This window comes from Sebastes fasciatus, chromosome 4, assembly GCF_043250625.1.
Source record: "Sebastes fasciatus isolate fSebFas1 chromosome 4, fSebFas1.pri, whole genome shotgun sequence".
Taxonomy (NCBI): domain Eukaryota; kingdom Metazoa; phylum Chordata; class Actinopteri; order Perciformes; family Sebastidae; genus Sebastes; species Sebastes fasciatus.
In genome coordinates this window covers 3,871,249-3,894,686 of record NC_133798.1, presented here as the reverse complement: position 1 = coordinate 3,894,686, position 23,438 = coordinate 3,871,249, and the positions used below count along the sequence as shown (strand labels likewise).

General features: G+C 46.1%; 19 non-coding genes across 19 annotated transcripts; 1 reads left to right on the top strand and 18 right to left on the bottom strand.

Moving 5' to 3' along the window:
- Positions 1-167: 167 nt before the first annotated feature.
- trnas-gcu (transfer RNA serine (anticodon GCU)) lies at positions 168-249 on the bottom strand. The gene has a single exon. It is a non-coding gene; the product is annotated as a tRNA-Ser (tRNA).
- Positions 250-1,098: 849 nt separating this feature from the next.
- Positions 1,099-1,180, bottom strand: trnas-gcu (transfer RNA serine (anticodon GCU)). Its single transcript has one exon. It is a non-coding gene; the product is annotated as a tRNA-Ser (tRNA).
- Positions 1,181-2,029: 849 nt separating this feature from the next.
- On the bottom strand, positions 2,030-2,111 carry trnas-gcu (transfer RNA serine (anticodon GCU)). The gene has a single exon. It is a non-coding gene; the product is annotated as a tRNA-Ser (tRNA).
- Positions 2,112-2,959: 848 nt separating this feature from the next.
- On the bottom strand, positions 2,960-3,041 carry trnas-gcu (transfer RNA serine (anticodon GCU)). Its single transcript has one exon. It is a non-coding gene; the product is annotated as a tRNA-Ser (tRNA).
- A 1,779-nt stretch (positions 3,042-4,820) lies between these two features.
- trnas-gcu (transfer RNA serine (anticodon GCU)) lies at positions 4,821-4,902 on the bottom strand. The gene has a single exon. It is a non-coding gene; the product is annotated as a tRNA-Ser (tRNA).
- An 849-nt stretch (positions 4,903-5,751) lies between these two features.
- On the bottom strand, positions 5,752-5,833 carry trnas-gcu (transfer RNA serine (anticodon GCU)). Its single transcript has one exon. It is a non-coding gene; the product is annotated as a tRNA-Ser (tRNA).
- Positions 5,834-6,682: 849 nt separating this feature from the next.
- Positions 6,683-6,764, bottom strand: trnas-gcu (transfer RNA serine (anticodon GCU)). The gene has a single exon. It is a non-coding gene; the product is annotated as a tRNA-Ser (tRNA).
- A 129-nt stretch (positions 6,765-6,893) lies between these two features.
- Positions 6,894-6,966, top strand: trnaa-agc (transfer RNA alanine (anticodon AGC)). Its single transcript has one exon. It is a non-coding gene; the product is annotated as a tRNA-Ala (tRNA).
- A 647-nt stretch (positions 6,967-7,613) lies between these two features.
- On the bottom strand, positions 7,614-7,695 carry trnas-gcu (transfer RNA serine (anticodon GCU)). The gene has a single exon. It is a non-coding gene; the product is annotated as a tRNA-Ser (tRNA).
- An 849-nt stretch (positions 7,696-8,544) lies between these two features.
- trnas-gcu (transfer RNA serine (anticodon GCU)) lies at positions 8,545-8,626 on the bottom strand. The gene has a single exon. It is a non-coding gene; the product is annotated as a tRNA-Ser (tRNA).
- Positions 8,627-9,475: 849 nt separating this feature from the next.
- Positions 9,476-9,557, bottom strand: trnas-gcu (transfer RNA serine (anticodon GCU)). The gene has a single exon. It is a non-coding gene; the product is annotated as a tRNA-Ser (tRNA).
- An 848-nt stretch (positions 9,558-10,405) lies between these two features.
- trnas-gcu (transfer RNA serine (anticodon GCU)) lies at positions 10,406-10,487 on the bottom strand. Its single transcript has one exon. It is a non-coding gene; the product is annotated as a tRNA-Ser (tRNA).
- Positions 10,488-12,267: 1,780 nt separating this feature from the next.
- trnas-gcu (transfer RNA serine (anticodon GCU)) lies at positions 12,268-12,349 on the bottom strand. Its single transcript has one exon. It is a non-coding gene; the product is annotated as a tRNA-Ser (tRNA).
- An 849-nt stretch (positions 12,350-13,198) lies between these two features.
- Positions 13,199-13,280, bottom strand: trnas-gcu (transfer RNA serine (anticodon GCU)). Its single transcript has one exon. It is a non-coding gene; the product is annotated as a tRNA-Ser (tRNA).
- An 849-nt stretch (positions 13,281-14,129) lies between these two features.
- On the bottom strand, positions 14,130-14,211 carry trnas-gcu (transfer RNA serine (anticodon GCU)). The gene has a single exon. It is a non-coding gene; the product is annotated as a tRNA-Ser (tRNA).
- A 2,711-nt stretch (positions 14,212-16,922) lies between these two features.
- trnas-gcu (transfer RNA serine (anticodon GCU)) lies at positions 16,923-17,004 on the bottom strand. Its single transcript has one exon. It is a non-coding gene; the product is annotated as a tRNA-Ser (tRNA).
- Positions 17,005-19,715: 2,711 nt separating this feature from the next.
- On the bottom strand, positions 19,716-19,797 carry trnas-gcu (transfer RNA serine (anticodon GCU)). The gene has a single exon. It is a non-coding gene; the product is annotated as a tRNA-Ser (tRNA).
- Positions 19,798-20,646: 849 nt separating this feature from the next.
- trnas-gcu (transfer RNA serine (anticodon GCU)) lies at positions 20,647-20,728 on the bottom strand. The gene has a single exon. It is a non-coding gene; the product is annotated as a tRNA-Ser (tRNA).
- An 849-nt stretch (positions 20,729-21,577) lies between these two features.
- Positions 21,578-21,659, bottom strand: trnas-gcu (transfer RNA serine (anticodon GCU)). Its single transcript has one exon. It is a non-coding gene; the product is annotated as a tRNA-Ser (tRNA).
- Between the last annotated feature and the right edge of the window lie 1,779 nt (positions 21,660-23,438).

Here is a 23,438-nt window from a genome sequence, read left to right as displayed (position 1 = left end):
ATCTCAATGTTCCAAAGAGATTTGTTATATTTGTGATATTGGTGTCAGACGAAAGTCAACTTAACTGCAACAAGGATGGGATTTGACCAGACATATGCAGAGCACAATGACTTGGCAGTCCATCGTCTTAACCATGTAAACATGGAAGACGTAAATAACATGTCCTGCGACGAGGATGGGATTCGAACCCACGCGTGCAGAGCACAATGGATTAGCAGTCCATCGCCTTAACCACTCGGCCACCTCGTCTGCTGCTAGCTATGTGTTACAGTAAGAGTCGGACCCAGGTCAGCTTCCAGAGACACAATGGATTAGCGTAGCATGGAAGTAAGGAGGAGGAGGCGATCTAGCGGGACCTACACAAGTGCTCTTTGTACAGGGGAATTAGCTCAAATGGTAGAGCGCTCACTTAGCATGCGAGAAGTAGCGGGATCGATGCCCGCATTCTCCATGAGTCCACAGGACTTTAGTCTCTTCTGTGTATGTAATTTGTGGGAAAATGGCTGGATTAACAAACACTACCATTTCAACAGTGGACTGCAACTGTCTGTTGGTTTACTTCCACATTTGGCCGGCCAAGCAAGGAGTTGTGGCAAGGGTGCTTCCTTTTTAGACTGTCCATCCCAGGAATGTATTTAGCTCTGTTTTTGGGTGACCTAAATTGCCCTGTGATCAGTTTATGCTGTCTGTTCGTCAAAAGTGAGCATTTTTTAATCAAATGGTAGAGCACTCGTTTAGCATGCGAGAGGTAGCTGGATCAATACCCGCATTCTCCACAGACTAATTCTGGCAAAGATTGCCTCAACCACATGGCAACGGATGTTTTGTTCAACCGAATGTGCAAAACCTAAAGACTGCAAGTCATCAGTTTCGTCTCAGTGCATATGACAGTCACTCCATGGGAACGAGAGAATTTCTGTGGGAAAAACTGATCTCAATGTTCCAAAGAGATTTGTTATATTTGTGATATTGGTGTCAGACGAAAGTCAACTTAACTGCAACAAGGATGGGATTTGACCAGACATATGCAGAGCACAATGACTTGGCAGTCCATCGTCTTAACCATGTAAACATGGAAGACGTAAATAACATGTCCTGCGACGAGGATGGGATTCGAACCCACGCGTGCAGAGCACAATGGATTAGCAGTCCATCGCCTTAACCACTCGGCCACCTCGTCTGCTGCTAGCTATGTGTTACAGTAAGAGTCGGACCCAGGTCAGCTTCCAGAGACACAATGGATTAGCGTAGCATGGAAGTAAGGAGGAGGAGGCGATCTAGCGGGACCTACACAAGTGCTCTTTGTACAGGGGAATTAGCTCAAATGGTAGAGCGCTCGCTTAGCATGGGAGAAGTAGTGGGATCGATGCCCGCATTCTCCATGAGTCCACAGGACTTTAGTCTCTTCTGTGTATGTAATTTGTGGGAAAATGGCTGGATTAACAAACACTACCATTTCAACAGAGGACTGCATCTGTCTGTTGGTTTACTTCCACATTTGGCCGGCCAAGCAAGGAGTTGTGGCAAGGGCGCTTCCTTTTTAGACTGTCCATCCCAGGAATGTATTTAGCCCTGTTTTTGGGTGACCTAAATTGCCCTGTGATCAGTTTATGCTGTCTGTTCGTCAAAAGTGAGCATTTTTTAATCAAATGGTAGAGCACTCGTTTAGCATGCGAGAGGTAGCTGGATCAATACCCGCATTCTCCACAGACTAATTCTGGCAAAGATTGCCTCAACCACATGGCAACGGATGTTTTGTTCAACCGAATGTGCAAAACCTAAAGACTGCAAGTCATCAGTTTCGTCTCAGTGCATATGACAGTCACTCCATGGGAACGAGAGAATTTCTGTGGGAAAAACTGATCTCAATGTTCCAAAGAGATTTGTTATATTTGTGATATTGGTGTCAGACGAAAGTCAACTTAACTGCAACAAGGATGGGATTTGACCAGACATATGCAGAGCACAATGACTTGGCAGTCCATCGTCTTAACCATGTAAACATGGAAGACGTAAATAACATGTCCTGCGACGAGGATGGGATTCGAACCCACGCGTGCAGAGCACAATGGATTAGCAGTCCATCGCCTTAACCACTCGGCCACCTCGTCTGCTGCTAGCTATGTGTTACAGTAAGAGTCGGACCCAGGTCAGCTTCCAGAGACACAATGGATTAGCGTAGCATGGAAGTAAGGAGGAGGAGGCGATCTAGCGGGACCTACACAAGTGCTCTTTGTACAGGGGAATTAGCTCAAATGGTAGAGCGCTCGCTTAGCATGCGAGAAGTAGCGGGTCGATGCCCGCATTCTCCATGAGTCCACAGGACTTTAGTCTCTTCTGTGTATGTAATTTGTGGGAAAATGGCTGGATTAACAAACACTACCATTTCAACAGAGGACTGCAACTGTCTGTTGGTTTACTTCCACATTTGGCCGGCCAAGCAAGGAGTTGTGGCAAGGGCGCTTCCTTTTTAGGCTGTCCATCCCAGGAATGTATTTAGCCCTGTTTTTGGGTGACCTAAATTGCCCTGTGATCAGTTTATGCTGTCTGTTCGTCAAAAGTGAGCATTTTTTAATCAAATGGTAGAGCACTCGTTTAGCATGCGAGAGGTAGCTGGATCAATACCCGCATTCTCCACAGACTAATTCTGGCAAAGATTGCCTCAACCACATGGCAACGGATGTTTTGTTCAACCGAATGTGCAAAACCTAAAGACTGCAAGTCATCAGTTTCGTCTCAGTGCATATGACAGTCACTCCATGGGAACGAGAGAATTTCTGTGGGAAAAACTGATCTCAATGTTCCCAAGAGATTTGTTATATTTGTGATATTGGTGTCAGACGAAAGTCAATTTAACTGCAACAAGGATGGGATTTGACCAGACATATGCAGAGCACAATGACTTGGCAGTCCATCGTCTTAACCATGTAAACATGGAAGACGTAAATAACATGTCCTGCGACGAGGATGGGATTCGAACCCACGCGTGCAGAGCACAATGGATTAGCAGTCCATCGCCTTAACCACTCGGCCACCTCGTCTGCTGCTAGCTATGTGTTACAGTAAGAGTCGGACCCAGGTCAGCTTCCAGAGACACAATGGATTAGCGTAGCATGGAAGTAAGGAGGAGGAGGCGATCTAGCGGGACCTACACAAGTGCTCTTTGTACAGGGGAATTAGCTCAAATGGTAGAGCGCTCGCTTAGCATGCGAGAATTAGCGGGATCGATGCCCGCATTCTCCATGAGTCCACAGGACTTTAGTCTCTTCTGTGTATGTAATTTGTGGGAAAATGGCTGGATTAACAAACACTACCATTTCAACAGAGGACTGCAACTGTCTGTTGGTTTACTTCCACATTTGGCCGGCCAAGCAAGGAGTTGTGGCAAGGGCGCTTCCTTTTTAGACTGTCCATCCCAGGAATGTATTTAGCCCTGTTTTTGGGTGACCTAAATTGCCCTGTGATCAGTTTATGCTGTCTGTTCGTCAAAAGTGAGCATTTTTTAATCAAATGGTAGAGCACTCGTTTAGCATGCGAGAGGTAGCTGGATCAATACCCGCATTCTCCACAGACTAATTCTGGCAAAGATTGCCTCAACCACATGGCAACGGATGTTTTGTTCAACCGAATGTGCAAAACCTAAAGACTGCAAGTCATCAGTTTCGTCTCAGTGCATATGACAGTCACTCCATGGGAACGAGAGAATTTCTGTGGGAAAAACTGATCTCAATGTTCCAAAGAGATTTGTTATATTTGTGATATTGGTGTCAGACGAAAGTCAACTTAACTGCAACAAGGATGGGATTTGACCAGACATATGCAGAGCACAATGACTTGGCAGTCCATCGTCTTAACCATGTAAACATGGAAGACGTAAATAACATGTCCTGCGACGAGGATGGGATTCGAACCCACGCGTGCAGAGCACAATGGATTAGCAGTCCATCACCTTAACCACTCGGCCACCTCGTCTGCTGCTAGCTATGTGTTACAGTAAGAGTCGGACCCAGGTCAGCTTCCAGAGACACAATGGATTAGCGTAGCATGGAAGTAAGGAGGAGGAGGCGATCTAGCGGGACCTACACAAGTGCTCTTTGTACAGGGGAATTAGCTCAAATGGTAGAGCGCTCGCTTAGCATGCGAGAAGTAGCGGGTCGATGCCCGCATTCTCCATGAGTCCACAGGACTTTAGTCTCTTCTGTGTATGTAATTTGTGGGAAAATGGCTGGATTAACAAACACTACCATTTCAACAGAGGACTGCAACTGTCTGTTGGTTTACTTCCACATTTGGCCGGCCAAGCAAGGAGTTGTGGCAAGGGCGCTTCCTTTTTAGGCTGTCCATCCCAGGAATGTATTTAGCCCTGTTTTTGGGTGACCTAAATTGCCCTGTGATCAGTTTATGCTGTCTGTTCGTCAAAAGTGAGCATTTTTTAATCAAATGGTAGAGCACTCGTTTAGCATGCGAGAGGTAGCTGGATCAATACCCGCATTCTCCACAGACTAATTCTGGCAAAGATTGCCTCAACCACATGGCAACGGATGTTTTGTTCAACCGAATGTGCAAAACCTAAAGACTGCAAGTCATCAGTTTCGTCTCAGTGCATATGACAGTCACTCCATGGGAACGAGAGAATTTCTGTGGGAAAAACTGATCTCAATGTTCCCAAGAGATTTGTTATATTTGTGATATTGGTGTCAGACGAAAGTCAATTTAACTGCAACAAGGATGGGATTTGACCAGACATATGCAGAGCACAATGACTTGGCAGTCCATCGTCTTAACCATGTAAACATGGAAGACGTAAATAACATGTCCTGCGACGAGGATGGGATTCGAACCCACGCGTGCAGAGCACAATGGATTAGCAGTCCATCGCCTTAACCACTCGGCCACCTCGTCTGCTGCTAGCTATGTGTTACAGTAAGAGTCGGACCCAGGTCAGCTTCCAGAGACACAATGGATTAGCGTAGCATGGAAGTAAGGAGGAGGAGGCGATCTAGCGGGACCTACACAAGTGCTCTTTGTACAGGGGAATTAGCTCAAATGGTAGAGCGCTCGCTTAGCATGCGAGAATTAGCGGGATCGATGCCCGCATTCTCCATGAGTCCACAGGACTTTAGTCTCTTCTGTGTATGTAATTTGTGGGAAAATGGCTGGATTAACAAACACTACCATTTCAACAGAGGACTGCAACTGTCTGTTGGTTTACTTCCACATTTGGCCGGCCAAGCAAGGAGTTGTGGCAAGGGCGCTTCCTTTTTAGGCTGTCCATCCCAGGAATGTATTTAGCCCTGTTTTTGGGTGACCTAAATTGCCCTGTGATCAGTTTATGCTGTCTGTTCGTCAAAAGTGAGCATTTTTTAATCAAATGGTAGAGCACTCGTTTAGCATGCGAGAGGTAGCTGGATCAATACCCGCATTCTCCACAGACTAATTCTGGCAAAGATTGCCTCAACCACATGGCAACGGATGTTTTGTTCAACCGAATGTGCAAAACCTAAAGACTGCAAGTCATCAGTTTCGTCTCAGTGCATATGACAGTCACTCCATGGGAACGAGAGAATTTCTGTGGGAAAAACTGATCTCAATGTTCCAAAGAGATTTGTTATATTTGTGATATTGGTGTCAGACGAAAGTCAACTTAACTGCAACAAGGATGGGATTTGACCAGACATATGCAGAGCACAATGACTTGGCAGTCCATCGTCTTAACCATGTAAACATGGAAGACGTAAATAACATGTCCTGCGACGAGGATGGGATTCGAACCCACGCGTGCAGAGCACAATGGATTAGCAGTCCATCGCCTTAACCACTCGGCCACCTCGTCTGCTGCTAGCTATGTGTTACAGTAAGAGTCGGACCCAGGTCAGCTTCCAGAGACACAATGGATTAGCGTAGCATGGAAGTAAGGAGGAGGAGGCGATCTAGCGGGACCTACACAAGTGCTCTTTGTACAGGGGAATTAGCTCAAATGGTAGAGCGCTCGCTTAGCATGCGAGAAGTAGCGGGATCGATGCCCGCATTCTCCATGAGTCCACAGGACTTTAGTCTCTTCTGTGTATGTAATTTGTGGGAAAATGGCTGGATTAACAAACACTACCATTTCAACAGAGGACTGCAACTGTCTGTTGGTTTACTTCCACATTTGGCCGGCCAAGCAAGGAGTTGTGGCAAGGGCGCTTCCTTTTTAGGCTGTCCATCCCAGGAATGTATTTAGCCCTGTTTTTGGGTGACCTAAATTGCCCTGTGATCAGTTTATGCTGTCTGTTCGTCAAAAGTGAGCATTTTTTAATCAAATGGTAGAGCACTCGTTTAGCATGCGAGAGGTAGCTGGATCAATACCCGCATTCTCCACAGACTAATTCTGGCAGAGATTGCCTCAACCACATGGCAACGGATGTTTTGTTCAACCGAATGTGCAAAACCTAAAGACTGGAAGTCATCAGTTTCGTCTCAGTGCATATGACAGTCACTCCATGGGAACGAGAGAATTTCTGTGGGAAAAACTGATCTCAATGTTCCAAAGAGATTTGTTATATTTGTGATATTGGTGTCAGACGAAAGTCAACTTAACTGCAACAAGGATGGGATTTGACCAGACATATGCAGAGCACAATGACTTGGCAGTCCATCGTCTTAACCATGTAAACATGGAAGACGTAAATAACATGTCCTGCGACGAGGATGGGATTCGAACCCACGCGTGCAGAGCACAATGGATTAGCAGTCCATCGCCTTAACCACTCGGCCACCTCGTCTGCTGCTAGCTATGTGTTACAGTAAGAGTCGGACCCAGGTCAGCTTCCAGAGACACAATGGATTAGCGTAGCATGGAAGTAAGGAGGAGGAGGCGATCTAGCGGGACCTACACAAGTGCTCTTTGTACAGGGGAATTAGCTCAAATGGTAGAGCGCTCGCTTAGCATGCGAGAAGTAGCGGGATCGATACCCGCATTCTCCATGAGTCCACAGGACTTTAGTCTCTTCTGTGTATGTAATTTGTGGGAAAATGGCTGGATTAACAAACACTACCATTTCAACAGAGGACTGCAACTGTCTGTTGGTTTACTTCCACATTTGGCCGGCCAAGCAAGGAGTTGTGGCAAGGGCGCTTTCTTTTTAGGCTGTCCATCCCAGGAATGTATTTAGCCCTGTTTTTGGGTGACCTAAATTGCCCTGTGATCAGTTTATGCTGTCTGTTCGTCAAAAGTGAGCATTTTTTAATCAAATGGTAGAGCACTCGTTTAGCATGCGAGAGGTAGCTGGATCAATACCCGCATTCTCCACAGACTAATTCTGGCAAAGATTGCCTCAACCACATGGCAACGGATGTTTTGTTCAACCGAATGTGCAAAACCTAAAGACTGCAAGTCATCAGTTTCGTCTCAGTGCATATGACAGTCACTCCATGGGAACGAGAGAATTTCTGTGGGAAAAACTGATCTCAATGTTCCAAAGAGATTTGTTATATTTGTGATATTGGTGTCAGACGAAAGTCAACTTAACTGCAACAAGGATGGGATTTGACCAGACATATGCAGAGCACAATGACTTGGCAGTCCATCGTCTTAACCATGTAAACATGGAAGACGTAAATAACATGTCCTGCGACGAGGATGGGATTCGAACCCACGCGTGCAGAGCACAATGGATTAGCAGTCCATCGCCTTAACCACTCGGCCACCTCGTCTGCTGCTAGCTATGTGTTACAGTAAGAGTCGGACCCAGGTCAGCTTCCAGAGACACAATGGATTAGCGTAGCATGGAAGTAAGGAGGAGGAGGCGATCTAGCGGGACCTACACAAGTGCTCTTTGTACAGGGGAATTAGCTCAAATGGTAGAGCGCTCACTTAGCATGCGAGAAGTAGCGGGATCGATGCCCGCATTCTCCATGAGTCCACAGGACTTTAGTCTCTTCTGTGTATGTAATTTGTGGGAAAATGGCTGGATTAACAAACACTACCATTTCAACAGAGGACTGCAACTGTCTGTTGGTTTACTTCCACATTTGGCCGGCCAAGCAAGGAGTTGTGGCAAGGGCGCTTCCTTTTTAGGCTGTCCATCCCAGGAATGTATTTAGCCCTGTTTTTGGGTGACCTAAATTGCCCTGTGATCAGTTTATGCTGTCTGTTCGTCAAAAGTGAGCATTTTTTAATCAAATGGTAGAGCACTCGTTTAGCATGCGAGAGGTAGCTGGATCAATACCCGCATTCTCCACAGACTAATTCTGGCAGAGATTGCCTCAACCACATGGCAACGGATGTTTTGTTCAACCGAATGTGCAAAACCTAAAGACTGGAAGTCATCAGTTTCGTCTCAGTGCATATGACAGTCACTCCATGGGAACGAGAGAATTTCTGTGGGAAAAACTGATCTCAATGTTCCAAAGAGATTTGTTATATTTGTGATATTGGTGTCAGACGAAAGTCAACTTAACTGCAACAAGGATGGGATTTGACCAGACATATGCAGAGCACAATGACTTGGCAGTCCATCGTCTTAACCATGTAAACATGGAAGACGTAAATAACATGTCCTGCGACGAGGATGGGATTCGAACCCACGCGTGCAGAGCACAATGGATTAGCAGTCCATCGCCTTAACCACTCGGCCACCTCGTCTGCTGCTAGCTATGTGTTACAGTAAGAGTCGGACCCAGGTCAGCTTCCAGAGACACAATGGATTAGCGTAGCATGGAAGTAAGGAGGAGGAGGCGATCTAGCGGGACCTACACAAGTGCTCTTTGTACAGGGGAATTAGCTCAAATGGTAGAGCGCTCGCTTAGCATGCGAGAAGTAGCGGGATCGATGCCCGCATTCTCCATGAGTCCACAGGACTTTAGTCTCTTCTGTGTATGTAATTTGTAGGAAAATGGCTGGATTAACAAACACTACCATTTCAACAGAGGACTGCAACTGTCTGTTGGTTTACTTCCACATTTGGCCGGCCAAGCAAGGAGTTGTGGCAAGGGCGCTTCCTTTTTAGGCTGTCCATCCCAGGAATGTATTTAGCCCTGTTTTTGGGTGACCTAAATTGCCCTGTGATCAGTTTATGCTGTCTGTTCGTCAAAAGTGAGCATTTTTTAATCAAATGGTAGAGCACTCGTTTAGCATGCGAGAGGTAGCTGGATCAATACCCGCATTCTCCACAGACTAATTCTGGCAAAGATTGCCTCAACCACATGGCAACGGATGTTTTGTTCAACCGAATGTGCAAAACCTAAAGACTGCAAGTCATCAGTTTCGTCTCAGTGCATATGACAGTCACTCCATGGGAACGAGAGAATTTCTGTGGGAAAAACTGATCTCAATGTTCCAAAGAGATTTGTTATATTTGTGATATTGGTGTCAGACGAAAGTCAACTTAACTGCAACAAGGATGGGATTTGACCAGACATATGCAGAGCACAATGACTTGGCAGTCCATCGTCTTAACCATGTAAACATGGAAGACGTAAATAACATGTCCTGCGACGAGGATGGGATTCGAACCCACGCGTGCAGAGCACAATGGATTAGCAGTCCATCGCCTTAACCACTCGGCCACCTCGTCTGCTGCTAGCTATGTGTTACAGTAAGAGTCGGACCCAGGTCAGCTTCCAGAGACACAATGGATTAGCGTAGCATGGAAGTAAGGAGGAGGAGGCGATCTAGCGGGACCTACACAAGTGCTCTTTGTACAGGGGAATTAGCTCAAATGGTAGAGCGCTCGCTTAGCATGCGAGAAGTAGCGGGTCGATGCCCGCATTCTCCATGAGTCCACAGGACTTTAGTCTCTTCTGTGTATGTAATTTGTGGGAAAATGGCTGGATTAACAAACACTACCATTTCAACAGAGGACTGCAACTGTCTGTTGGTTTACTTCCACATTTGGCCGGCCAAGCAAGGAGTTGTGGCAAGGGCGCTTCCTTTTTAGGCTGTCCATCCCAGGAATGTATTTAGCCCTGTTTTTGGGTGACCTAAATTGCCCTGTGATCAGTTTATGCTGTCTGTTCGTCAAAAGTGAGCATTTTTTAATCAAATGGTAGAGCACTCGTTTAGCATGCGAGAGGTAGCTGGATCAATACCCGCATTCTCCACAGACTAATTCTGGCAGAGATTGCCTCAACCACATGGCAACGGATGTTTTGTTCAACCGAATGTGCAAAACCTAAAGACTGGAAGTCATCAGTTTCGTCTCAGTGCATATGACAGTCACTCCATGGGAACGAGAGAATTTCTGTGGGAAAAACTGATCTCAATGTTCCAAAGAGATTTGTTATATTTGTGATATTGGTGTCAGACGAAAGTCAACTTAACTGCAACAAGGATGGGATTTGACCAGACATATGCAGAGCACAATGACTTGGCAGTCCATCGTCTTAACCATGTAAACATGGAAGACGTAAATAACATGTCCTGCGACGAGGATGGGATTCGAACCCACGCGTGCAGAGCACAATGGATTAGCAGTCCATCGCCTTAACCACTCGGCCACCTCGTCTGCTGCTAGCTATGTGTTACAGTAAGAGTCGGACCCAGGTCAGCTTCCAGAGACACAATGGATTAGCGTAGCATGGAAGTAAGGAGGAGGAGGCGATCTAGCGGGACCTACACAAGTGCTCTTTGTACAGGGGAATTAGCTCAAATGGTAGAGCGCTCGCTTAGCATGCGAGAAGTAGCGGGATCGATGCCCGCATTCTCCATGAGTCCACAGGACTTTAGTCTCTTCTGTGTATGTAATTTGTGGGAAAATGGCTGGATTAACAAACACTACCATTTCAACAGAGGACTGCAACTGTCTGTTGGTTTACTTCCACATTTGGCCGGCCAAGCAAGGAGTTGTGGCAAGGGCGCTTCCTTTTTAGGCTGTCCATCCCAGGAATGTATTTAGCCCTGTTTTTGGGTGACCTAAATTGCCCTGTGATCAGTTTATGCTGTCTGTTCGTCAAAAGTGAGCATTTTTTAATCAAATGGTAGAGCACTCGTTTAGCATGCGAGAGGTAGCTGGATCAATACCCGCATTCTCCACAGACTAATTCTGGCAAAGATTGCCTCAACCACATGGCAACGGATGTTTTGTTCAACCGAATGTGCAAAACCTAAAGACTGCAAGTCATCAGTTTCGTCTCAGTGCATATGACAGTCACTCCATGGGAACGAGAGAATTTCTGTGGGAAAAACTGATCTCAATGTTCCAAAGAGATTTGTTATATTTGTGATATTGGTGTCAGACGAAAGTCAACTTAACTGCAACAAGGATGGGATTTGACCAGACATATGCAGAGCACAATGACTTGGCAGTCCATCGTCTTAACCATGTAAACATGGAAGACGTAAATAACATGTCCTGCGACGAGGATGGGATTCGAACCCACGCGTGCAGAGCACAATGGATTAGCAGTCCATCGCCTTAACCACTCAGCCACCTCGTCTGCTGCTAGCTATGTGTTACAGTAAGAGTCGGACCCAGGTCAGCTTCCAGAGACACAATGGATTAGCGTAGCATGGAAGTAAGGAGGAGGAGGCGATCTAGCGGGACCTACACAAGTGCTCTTTGTACAGGGGAATTAGCTCAAATGGTAGAGCGCTCGCTTAGCATGCGAGAAGTAGCGGGATCGATGCCCGCATTCTCCATGAGTCCACAGGACTTTAGTCTCTTCTGTGTATGTAATTTGTGGGAAAATGGCTGGATTAACAAACACTACCATTTCAACAGAGGACTGCAACTGTCTGTTGGTTTACTTCCACATTTGGCCGGCCAAGCAAGGAGTTGTGGCAAGGGCGCTTCCTTTTTAGGCTGTCCATCCCAGGAATGTATTTAGCCCTGTTTTTGGGTGACCTAAATTGCCCTGTGATCAGTTTATGCTGTCTGTTCGTCAAAAGTGAGCATTTTTTAATCAAATGGTAGAGCACTCGTTTAGCATGCGAGAGGTAGCTGGATCAATACCCGCATTCTCCACAGACTAATTCTGGCAAAGATTGCCTCAACCACATGGCAACGGATGTTTTGTTCAACCGAATGTGCAAAACCTAAAGACTGCAAGTCATCAGTTTCGTCTCAGTGCATATGACAGTCACTCCATGGGAACGAGAGAATTTCTGTGGGAAAAACTGATCTCAATGTTCCAAAGAGATTTGTTATATTTGTGATATTGGTGTCAGACGAAAGTCAACTTAACTGCAACAAGGATGGGATTTGACCAGACATATGCAGAGCACAATGACTTGGCAGTCCATCGTCTTAACCATGTAAACATGGAAGACGTAAATAACATGTCCTGCGACGAGGATGGGATTCGAACCCACGCGTGCAGAGCACAATGGATTAGCAGTCCATCGCCTTAACCACTCGGCCACCTCGTCTGCTGCTAGCTATGTGTTACAGTAAGAGTCGGACCCAGGTCAGCTTCCAGAGACACAATGGATTAGCGTAGCATGGAAGTAAGGAGGAGGAGGCGATCTAGCGGGACCTACACAAGTGCTCTTTGTACAGGGGAATTAGCTCAAATGGTAGAGCGCTCACTTAGCATGCGAGAAGTAGCGGGATCGATGCCCGCATTCTCCATGAGTCCACAGGACTTTAGTCTCTTCTGTGTATGTAATTTGTGGGAAAATGGCTGGATTAACAAACACTACCATTTCAACAGTGGACTGCAACTGTCTGTTGGTTTACTTCCACATTTGGCCGGCCAAGCAAGGAGTTGTGGCAAGGGTGCTTCCTTTTTAGACTGTCCATCCCAGGAATGTATTTAGCTCTGTTTTTGGGTGACCTAAATTGCCCTGTGATCAGTTTATGCTGTCTGTTCGTCAAAAGTGAGCATTTTTTAATCAAATGGTAGAGCACTCGTTTAGCATGCGAGAGGTAGCTGGATCAATACCCGCATTCTCCACAGACTAATTCTGGCAAAGATTGCCTCAACCACATGGCAACGGATGTTTTGTTCAACCGAATGTGCAAAACCTAAAGACTGCAAGTCATCAGTTTCGTCTCAGTGCATATGACAGTCACTCCATGGGAACGAGAGAATTTCTGTGGGAAAAACTGATCTCAATGTTCCAAAGAGATTTGTTATATTTGTGATATTGGTGTCAGACGAAAGTCAACTTAACTGCAACAAGGATGGGATTTGACCAGACATATGCAGAGCACAATGACTTGGCAGTCCATCGTCTTAACCATGTAAACATGGAAGACGTAAATAACATGTCCTGCGACGAGGATGGGATTCGAACCCACGCGTGCAGAGCACAATGGATTAGCAGTCCATCGCCTTAACCACTCGGCCACCTCGTCTGCTGCTAGCTATGTGTTACAGTAAGAGTCGGACCCAGGTCAGCTTCCAGAGACACAATGGATTAGCGTAGCATGGAAGTAAGGAGGAGGAGGCGATCTAGCGGGACCTACACAAGTGCTCTTTGTACAGGGGAATTAGCTCAAATGGTAGAGCGCTCGCTTAGCATGCGAGAAGTAGCGGGATCGATGCCCGCGTTCTCCATGAGTCCACAGGACTTTAGTCTCTTCTGTGTATGTAATTTGTGGGAAAATGGCTGGATTAACAAACACTACCATTTCAACAGAGGACTGCAACTGTCTGTTGGTTTACTTCCACATTTGGCCAGCCAAGCAAGGAGTTGTGGCAAGGGCGCTTCCTTTTTAGGCTGTCCATCCCAGGAATGTATTTAGCCCTGTTTTTGGGTGACCTAAATTGCCCTGTGATCAGTTTATGCTGTCTGTTCGTCAAAAGTGAGCATTTTTTAATCAAATGGTAGAGCACTCGTTTAGCATGCGAGAGGTAGCTGGATCAATACCCGCATTCTCCACAGACTAATTCTGGCAAAGATTGCCTCAACCACATGGCAACGGATGTTTTGTTCAACCGAATGTGCAAAACCTAAAGACTGCAAGTCATCAGTTTCGTCTCAGTGCATATGACAGTCACTCCATGGGAACGAGAGAATTTCTGTGGGAAAAACTGATCTCAATGTTCCAAAGAGATTTGTTATATTTGTGATATTGGTGTCAGACGAAAGTCAACTTAACTGCAACAAGGATGGGATTTGACCAGACATATGCAGAGCACAATGACTTGGCAGTCCATCGTCTTAACCATGTAAACATGGAAGACGTAAATAACATGTCCTGCGACGAGGATGGGATTCGAACCCACGCGTGCAGAGCACAATGGATTAGCAGTCCATCGCCTTAACCACTCGGCCACCTCGTCTGCTGCTAGCTATGTGTTACAGTAAGAGTCGGACCCAGGTCAGCTTCCAGAGACACAATGGATTAGCGTAGCATGGAAGTAAGGAGGAGGAGGCGATCTAGCGGGACCTACACAAGTGTTCTTTGTACAGGGGAATTAGCTCAAATGGTAGAGCGCTCGCTTAGCATGCGAGAAGTAGCGGGATCGATGCCCGCATTCTCCATGAGTCCACAGGACTTTAGTCTCTTCTGTGTATGTAATTTGTGGGAAAATGGCTGGATTAACAAACACTACCATTTCAACAGAGGACTGCAACTGTCTGTTGGTTTACTTCCACATTTGGCCGGCCAAGCAAGGAGTTGTGGCAAGGGCGCTTCCTTTGTAGACTGTCCATCCCAGGAATGTATTTAGCCCTGTTTTTGGGTGACCTAAATTGCCCTGTGATCAGTTTATGCTGTCTGTTCGTCAAAAGTGAGCATTTTTTAATCAAATGGTAGAGCACTCGTTTAGCATGCGAGAGGTAGCTGGATCAATACCCGCATTCTCCACAGACTAATTCTGGCAAAGATTGCCTCAACCACATGGCAACGGATGTTTTGTTCAACCGAATGTGCAAAACCTAAAGACTGCAAGTCATCAGTTTCGTCTCAGTGCATATGACAGTCACTCCATGGGAACGAGAGAATTTCTGTGGGAAAAACTGATCTCAATGTTCCAAAGAGATTTGTTATATTTGTGATATTGGTGTCAGACGAAAGTCAACTTAACTGCAACAAGGATGGGATTTGACCAGACATATGCAGAGCACAATGACTTGGCAGTCCATCGTCTTAACCATGTAAACATGGAAGACGTAAATAACATGTCCTGCTATGAGGATGGGATTCGAACCCACGCGTGCAGAGCACAATGGATTAGCAGTCCATCGCCTTAACCACTCGGCCACCTCGTCTGCTGCTAGCTATGTGTTACAGTAAGAGTCGGACCCAGGTCAGCTTCCAGAGACACAATGGATTAGCGTAGCATGGAAGTAAGGAGGAGGAGGCGATCTAGCGGGACCTACACAAGTGTTCTTTGTACAGGGGAATTAGCTCAAATGGTAGAGCGCTCGCTTAGCATGCGAGAAGTAGCGGGATCGATGCCCGCATTCTCCATGAGTCCACAGGACTTTAGTCTCTTCTGTGTATGTAATTTGTGGGAAAATGGCTGGATTAACAAACACTACCATTTCAACAGAGGACTGCAACTGTCTGTTGGTTTACTTCCACATTTGGCCGGCCAAGCAAGGAGTTGTGGCAAGGGCGCTTCCTTTGTAGACTGTCCATCCCAGGAATGTATTTAGCCCTGTTTTTGGGTGACCTAAATTGCCCTGTGATCAGTTTATGCTGTCTGTTCGTCAAAAGTGAGCATTTTTTAATCAAATGGTAGAGCACTCGTTTAGCATGCGAGAGGTAGCTGGATCAATACCCGCATTCTCCACAGACTAATTCTGGCAAAGATTGCCTCAACCACATGGCAACGGATGTTTTGTTCAACCGAATGTGCAAAACCTAAAGACTGCAAGTCATCAGTTTCGTCTCAGTGCATATGACAGTCACTCCATGGGAACGAGAGAATTTCTGTGGGAAAAACTGATCTCAATGTTCCAAAGAGATTTGTTATATTTGTGATATTGGTGTCAGACGAAAGTCAACTTAACTGCAACAAGGATGGGATTTGACCAGACATATGCAGAGCACAATGACTTGGCAGTCCATCGTCTTAACCATGTAAACATGGAAGACGTAAATAACATGTCCTGCGACGAGGATGGGATTCGAACTCACGCGTGCAGAGCACAATGGATTAGCAGTCCATCGCCTTAACCACTCGGCCACCTCGTCTGCTGCTAGCTATGTGTTACAGTAAGAGTCGGACCCAGGTCAGCTTCCAGAGACACAATGGATTAGCGTAGCATGGAAGTAAGGAGGAGGAGGCGATCTAGCGGGACCTACACAAGTGCTCTTTGTACAGGGGAATTAGCTCAAATGGTAGAGCGCTCGCTTAGCATGGGAGAAGTAGCGGGATCGATGCCCGCATTCTCCATGAGTCCACAGGACGTTAGTCTCTTCTGTGTATGTAATTTGTGGGAAAATGGCTGGATTAACAAACACTACCATTTCAACAGAGGACTGCAACTGTCTGTTGGTTTACTTCCACATTTGGCCGGCCAAGCAAGGAGTTGTGGCAAGGGCGCTTCCTTTTTAGACTGTCCATCCCAGGAATGTATTTAGCCCTGTTTTTGGGTGACCTAAATTGCCCTGTGATCAGTTTATGCTGTCTGTTCGTCAAAAGTGAGCATTTTTTAATCAAATGGTAGAGCACTCGTTTAGCATGCGAGAGGTAGCTGGATCAATACCCGCATTCTCCACAGACTAATTCTGGCAAAGATTGCCTCAACCACATGGCAACGGATGTTTTGTTCAACCGAATGTGCAAAACCTAAAGACTGCAAGTCATCAGTTTCGTCTCAGTGCATATGACAGTCACTCCATGGGAACGAGAGAATTTCTGTGGGAAAAACTGATCTTAATATTCCAAAGAGATTTGTTATATTTGTGATATTGGTGTCAGACGAAAGTCAACTTAACTGCAACAAGGATGGGATTTGACCAGACATATGCAGAGCACAATGACATGGCAGTCCATCGTCTTAACCATGTAAACATGGAAGACGTAAATAACATGTCCTGCGACGAGGATGGGATTCGAACCCACGCGTGCAGAGCACAATGGATTAGCAGTCCATCGCCTTAACCACTCGGCCACCTCGTCTGCTGCTAGCTATGTGTTACAGTAAGAGTCGGACCCAGGTCAGCTTCCAGAGACACAATGGATTAGCGTAGCATGGAAGTAAGGAGGAGGAGGCGATCTAGCGGGACCTACACGAGTGCTCTTTGTACAGGGGAATTAGCTCAAATGGTAGAGCGCTCGCTTAGCATGGGAGAAGTAGCGGGATCGATGCCCGCATTCTCCATGAGTCCACAGGACTTTAGTCTCTTCTGTGTATGTAATTTGTGGGAAAATGGCTGGATTAACAAACACTACCATTTCAACAGAGGACTGCAACTGTCTGTTGGTTTACTTCCACATTTGGCCGGCCAAGCAAGGAGTTGTGGCAAGGGCGCTTCCTTTTTAGACTGTCCATCCCAGGAATGTATTTAGCCCTGTTTTTGGGTGACCTAAATTGCCCTGTGATCAGTTTATGCTGTCTGTTCGTCAAAAGTGAGCATTTTTTAATCAAATGGTAGAGCACTCGTTTAGCATGCGAGAGGTAGCTGGATCAATACCCGCATTCTCCACAGACTAATTCTGGCAAAGATTGCCTCAACCACATGGCAACGGATGTTTTGTTCAACCGAATGTGCAAAACCTAAAGACTGCAAGTCATCAGTTTCGTCTCAGTGCATATGACAGTCACTCCATGGGAACGAGAGAATTTCTGTGGGAAAAACTGATCTTAATGTTCCAAAGAGATTTGTTATATTTGTGATATTGGTGTCAGACGAAAGTCAACTTAACTGCAACAAGGATGGGATTTGACCAGACATATGCAGAGCACAATGACATGGCAGTCCATCGTCTTAACCATGTAAACATGGAAGACGTAAATAACATGTCCTGCGACGAGGATGGGATTCGAACCCACGCGGGCAGAGCACAATGGATTAGCAGTCCATCGCCTTAACCACTCTGCCACCTCGTCTGCTGCTAGCTATGTGTTACAGTAAGAGTCGGACCCAGTTCAGCTTCCAGAGACACAATGGATTAGCGTAGCATGGAAGTAAGGAGGAGGAGGCGATCTAGCGGGACCTACACAAGTGCTCTTTGTACAGGAGAATTAGCTCAAATGGTAGAGCGCTCGCTTAGCATGGGAGAAGTAGCGGGATCGATGCCCGCATTCTCCATGAGTCCACAGGACTTTAGTCTCTTCTGTGTATGTAATTTGTGGGAAAATGGCTGGATTAACAAACACTACCATTTCAACAGAGGACTGCAACTGTCTGTTGGTTTACTTCCACATTTGGCCGGCCAAGCAAGGAGTTGTGGCAAGGGCGCTTCCTTTGTAGACTGTCCATCCCAGGAATGTATTTAGCCCTGTTTTTGGGTGACCTAAATTGCCCTGTGATCAGTTTATGCTGTCTGTTCGTCAAAAGTGAGCATTTTTTAATCAAATGGTAGAGCACTCGTTTAGCATGCGAGAGGTAGCTGGATCAATACCCGCATTCTCCACAGACTAATTCTGGCAAAGATTGCCTCAACCACATGGCAACGGATGTTTTGTTCAACCGAATGTGCAAAACCTAAAGACTGCAAGTCATCAGTTTCGTCTCAGTGCATATGACAGTCACTCCATGGGAACGAGAGAATTTCTGTGGGAAAAACTGATCTCAATGTTCCAAAGAGATTTGTTATATTTGTGATATTGGTGTCAGACGAAAGTCAACTTAACTGCAACAAGGATGGGATTTGACCAGACATATGCAGAGCACAATGACTTGGCAGTCCATCGTCTTAACCATGTAAACATGGAAGACGTAAATAACATGTCCTGCGACGAGGATGGGATTCGAACTCACGCGTGCAGAGCACAATGGATTAGCAGTCCATCGCCTTAACCACTCGGCCACCTCGTCTGCTGCTAGCTATGTGTTACAGTAAGAGTCGGACCCAGGTCAGCTTCCAGAGACACAATGGATTAGCGTAGCATGGAAGTAAGGAGGAGGAGGTGATCTAGTGGGACCTACACAAGTGCTCTTTGTACAGGGGAATTAGCTCAAATGGTAGAGCGCTCGCTTAGCATGGGAGAAGTAGCGGGATCGATGCCCGCATTCTCCATGAGTCCACAGGACTTTAGTCTCTTCTGTGTATGTAATTTGTGGGAAAATGGCTGGATTAACAAACACTACCATTTCAACAGAGGACTGCAACTGTCTGTTGGTTTACTTCCACATTTGGCCGGCCAAGCAAGGAGTTGTGGCAAGGGCGCTTCCTTTTTAGACTGTCCATCCCAGGAATGTATTTAGCCCTGTTTTTGGGTGACCTAAATTGCCCTGTGATCAGTTTATGCTGTCTGTTCGTCAAAAGTGAGCATTTTTTAATCAAATGGTAGAGCACTCGTTTAGCATGCGAGAGGTAGCTGGATCAATACCCGCATTCTCCACAGACTAATTCTGGCAAAGATTGCCTCAACCACATGGCAACGGATGTTTTGTTCAACCGAATGTGCAAAACCTAAAGACTGCAAGTCATCAGTTTCGTCTCAGTGCATATGACAGTCACTCCATGGGAACGAGAGAATTTCTGTGGGAAAAACTGATCTCAATGTTCCAAAGAGATTTGTTATATTTGTGATATTGGTGTCAGACGAAAGTCAACTTAACTGCAACAAGGATGGGATTTGACCAGACATATGCAGAGCACAATGACTTGGCAGTCCATCGTCTTAACCATGTAAACATGGAAGACGTAAATAACATGTCCTGCGACGAGGATGGGATTCGAACCCACGCGTGCAGAGCACAATGGATTAGCAGTCCATCGCCTTAACCACTCGGCCACCTCGTCTGCTGCTAGCTATGTGTTACAGTAAGAGTCGGACCCAGGTCAGCTTCCAGAGACACAATGGATTAGCGTAGCATGGAAGTAAGGAGGAGGAGGCGATCTAGCGGGACCTACACAAGTGCTCTTTGTACAGGGGAATTAGCTCAAATGGTAGAGCGCTCGCTTAGCATGGGAGAAGTAGCGGGATCGATGCCCGCATTCTCCATGAGTCCACAGGACTTTAGTCTCTTCTGTGTATGTAATTTGTGGGAAAATGGCTGGATTAACAAACACTACCATTTCAACAGAGGACTGCAACTGTCTGTTGGTTTATTTCCACATTTGGCCGGCCAAGCAAGGAGTTGTGGCAAGGGCGCTTCCTTTTTAGACTGTCCATCCCAGGAATGTATTTAGCCCTGTTTTTGGGTGACCTAAATTGCCCTGTGATCAGTTTATGCTGTCTGTTCGTCAAAAGTGAGCATTTTTTAATCAAATGGTAGAGCACTCGTTTAGCATGCGAGAGGTAGCTGGATCAATACCCGCATTCTCCACAGACTAATTCTGGCAAAGATTGCCTCAACCACATGGCAACGGATGTTTTGTTCAACCGAATGTGCAAAACCTAAAGACTGCAAGTCATCAGTTTCGTCTCAGTGCATATGACAGTCACTCCATGGGAACAAGAGAATTTCTGTGGGAAAAACTGATCTTAATGTTCCAAAGAGATTTGTTATATTTGTGATATTGGTGTCAGACGAAAGTCAACTTAACTGCAACAAGGATGGGATTTGACCAGACATATGCAGAGCACAATGACTTGGCAGTCCATCGTCTTAACCATGTAAACATGGAAGACGTAAATAACATGTCCTGCGACGAGGATGGGATTCGAACCCACGCGTGCAGAGCACAATGGATTAGCAGTCCATCGCCTTAACCACTCGGCCACCTCGTCTGCTGCTAGCTATGTGTTACAGTAAGAGTTGGACCCAGGTCAGCTTCCAGAGACACAATGGATTAGCGTAGCATGGAAGTAAGGAGGAGGAGGCAATCTAGCGGGATCTACACAAGTGCTCTTTGTACAGGGGAATTAGCTCAAATGGTAGAGCGCTCGCTTAGCATGCGAGAAGTAGCGGGATCGATGCCCGCATTCTCCATGAGTCCACAGGACTTTAGTCTCTTCTGTGTATGTAATTTGTGGGAAATTGGCTGGATTAACAAACACTACCATTTCAACAGAGGACTGCAACTGTCTGTTGGTTTACTTCCACATTTGGCCGGCCAAGCAAGGAGTTGTGGCAAGGGCGCTTCCTTTTTAGACTGTCCATCCCAGGAATGTATTTAGCCCTGTTTTTGGGTGACCTAAATTGCCCTGTGATCAGTTTATGCTGTCTGTTCGTCAAAAGTGAGCATTTTTTAATCAAATGGTAGAGCACTCGTTTAGCATGCGAGAGGTAGCTGGATCAATACCCGCATTCTCCACAGACTAATTCTGGCAAAGATTGCCTCAACCACATGGCAACGGATGTTTTGTTCAACCGAAGGTGCAAAACCTAAAGACTGCAAGTCATCAGTTTCGTCTCAGTGCATATGACAGTCACTCCATGGGAACGAGAGAATTTCTGTGGGAAAAACTGATCTCAATGTTCCAAAGAGATTTGTTATATTTGTGATATTGGTGTCAGACGAAAGTCAACTTAACTGCAACAAGGATGGGATTTGACCAGACATATGCAGAGCACAATGACTTGGCAGTCCATCGTCTTAACCATGTAAACATGGAAGACGTAAATAACATGTCCTGCGACGAGGATGGGATTCGAACCCACGCGTGCAGAGCACAATGGATTAGCAGTCCATCGCCTTAACCACTCGGCCACCTCGTCTGCTGCTAGCTATGTGTTACAGTAAGAGTTGGACCCAGGTCAGCTTCCAGAGACACAATGGATTAGCGTAGCATGGAAGTAAGGAGGAGGAGGCAATCTAGCGGGACCTACACAAGTGCTCTTTGTACAGGGGAATTAGCTCAAATGGTAGAGCGCTCGCTTAGCATGCGAGAAGTAGCGGGATCGATGCCCACATTCTCCATGAGTCCACAGGACTTTAGTCTCTTCTGTGTATGTAATTTGTGGGAAATTGGCTGGATTAACAAACACTACCATTTCAACAGAGGACTGCAACTGTCTGTTGGTTTACTTCCACATTTGGCCGGCCAAGCAAGGAGTTGTGGCAAGGGCGCTTCCTTTTTAGACTGTCCATCCCAGGAATGTATTTAGCCCTGTTTTTGGGTGACCTAAATTGCCTTGTGATCAGTTTATGCTGTCTGTTCGTCAAAAGTGAGCATTTTTTAATCAAATGGTAGAGCACTCGTTTAGCATGCGAGAGGTAGCTGGATCAATACCCGCATTCTCCACAGACTAATTCTGGCAAAGATTGCCTCAACCACATGGCAACGGATGTTTTGTTCAACCGAAGGTGCAAAACCTAAAGACTGCAAGTCATCAGTTTCGTCTCAGTGCATATGACAGTCACTCCATGGGAACGAGAAAATTTCTGTGGGAAAAACTGATCTCAATGTTCCAAAGAGATTTGTTATATTTGTGATATTGGTGTCAGACGAAAGTCAACTTAACTGCAACAAGGATGGGATTTGACCAGACATATGCAGAGCACAATGACTTGGCAGTCCATCGTCTTAACCATGTAAACATGGAAGACGTAAATAACATGTCCTGCGACGAGGATGGGATTCGAACCCACGCGTGCAGAGCACAATGGATTAGCAGTCCATCGCCTTAACCACTCCGCCACCTCGTCTGCTGCTAGCTATGTGTTACAGTAAGAGTCGGACCCAGGTCAGCTTCCAGAGACACAATGGATTAGCGTAGCATTGAAGTAAGGAGGAGGAGGCGATCTAGCGGGACCTACACAAGTGCTCTTTGTACAGGGGAATTAGCTCAAATGGTAGAGCGCTCGCTTAGCATGCGAGAAGTAGCGGGATCGATGCCCGCATTCTCCATGAGTCCACAGGACTTTAGTCTCTTCTGTGTATGTAATTTGTGGGAAAATGGCTGGATTAACAAACACTACCATTTCAACAGAGGACTGCAACTGTCTGTTGGTTTACTTCCACATTTGGCCGGCCAAGCAAGGAGTTGTGGCAAGGGCGCTTCCTTTGTAGACTGTCCATCCCAGGAATGTATTTAGCCCTGTTTTTGGGTGACCTAAATTGCCCTGTGATCAGTTTATGCTGTCTGTTCGTCAAAAGTGAGCATTTTTTAATCAAATGGTAGAGCACTCGTTTAGCATGCGAGAGGTAGCTGGATCAATACCCGCATTCTCCACAGACTAATTCTGGCAAAGATTGCCTCAACCACATGGCAACGGATGTTTTGTTCAACCAAATGTGCAAAACCTAAAGACTGCAAGTCATCAGTTTCGTCTCAGTGCATATGACAGTCACTCCATGGGAACGAGAGAATTTCTGTGGGAAAAACTGATCTCAATGTTCCAAAGAGATTTGTTATATTTGTGATATTGGTGTCAGACGAAAGTCAACTTAACTGCAACAAGGATGGGATTTGACCAGACATATGCAGAGCACAATGACTTGGCAGTCCATCGTCTTAACCATGTAAACATGGAAGACGTAAATAACATGTCCT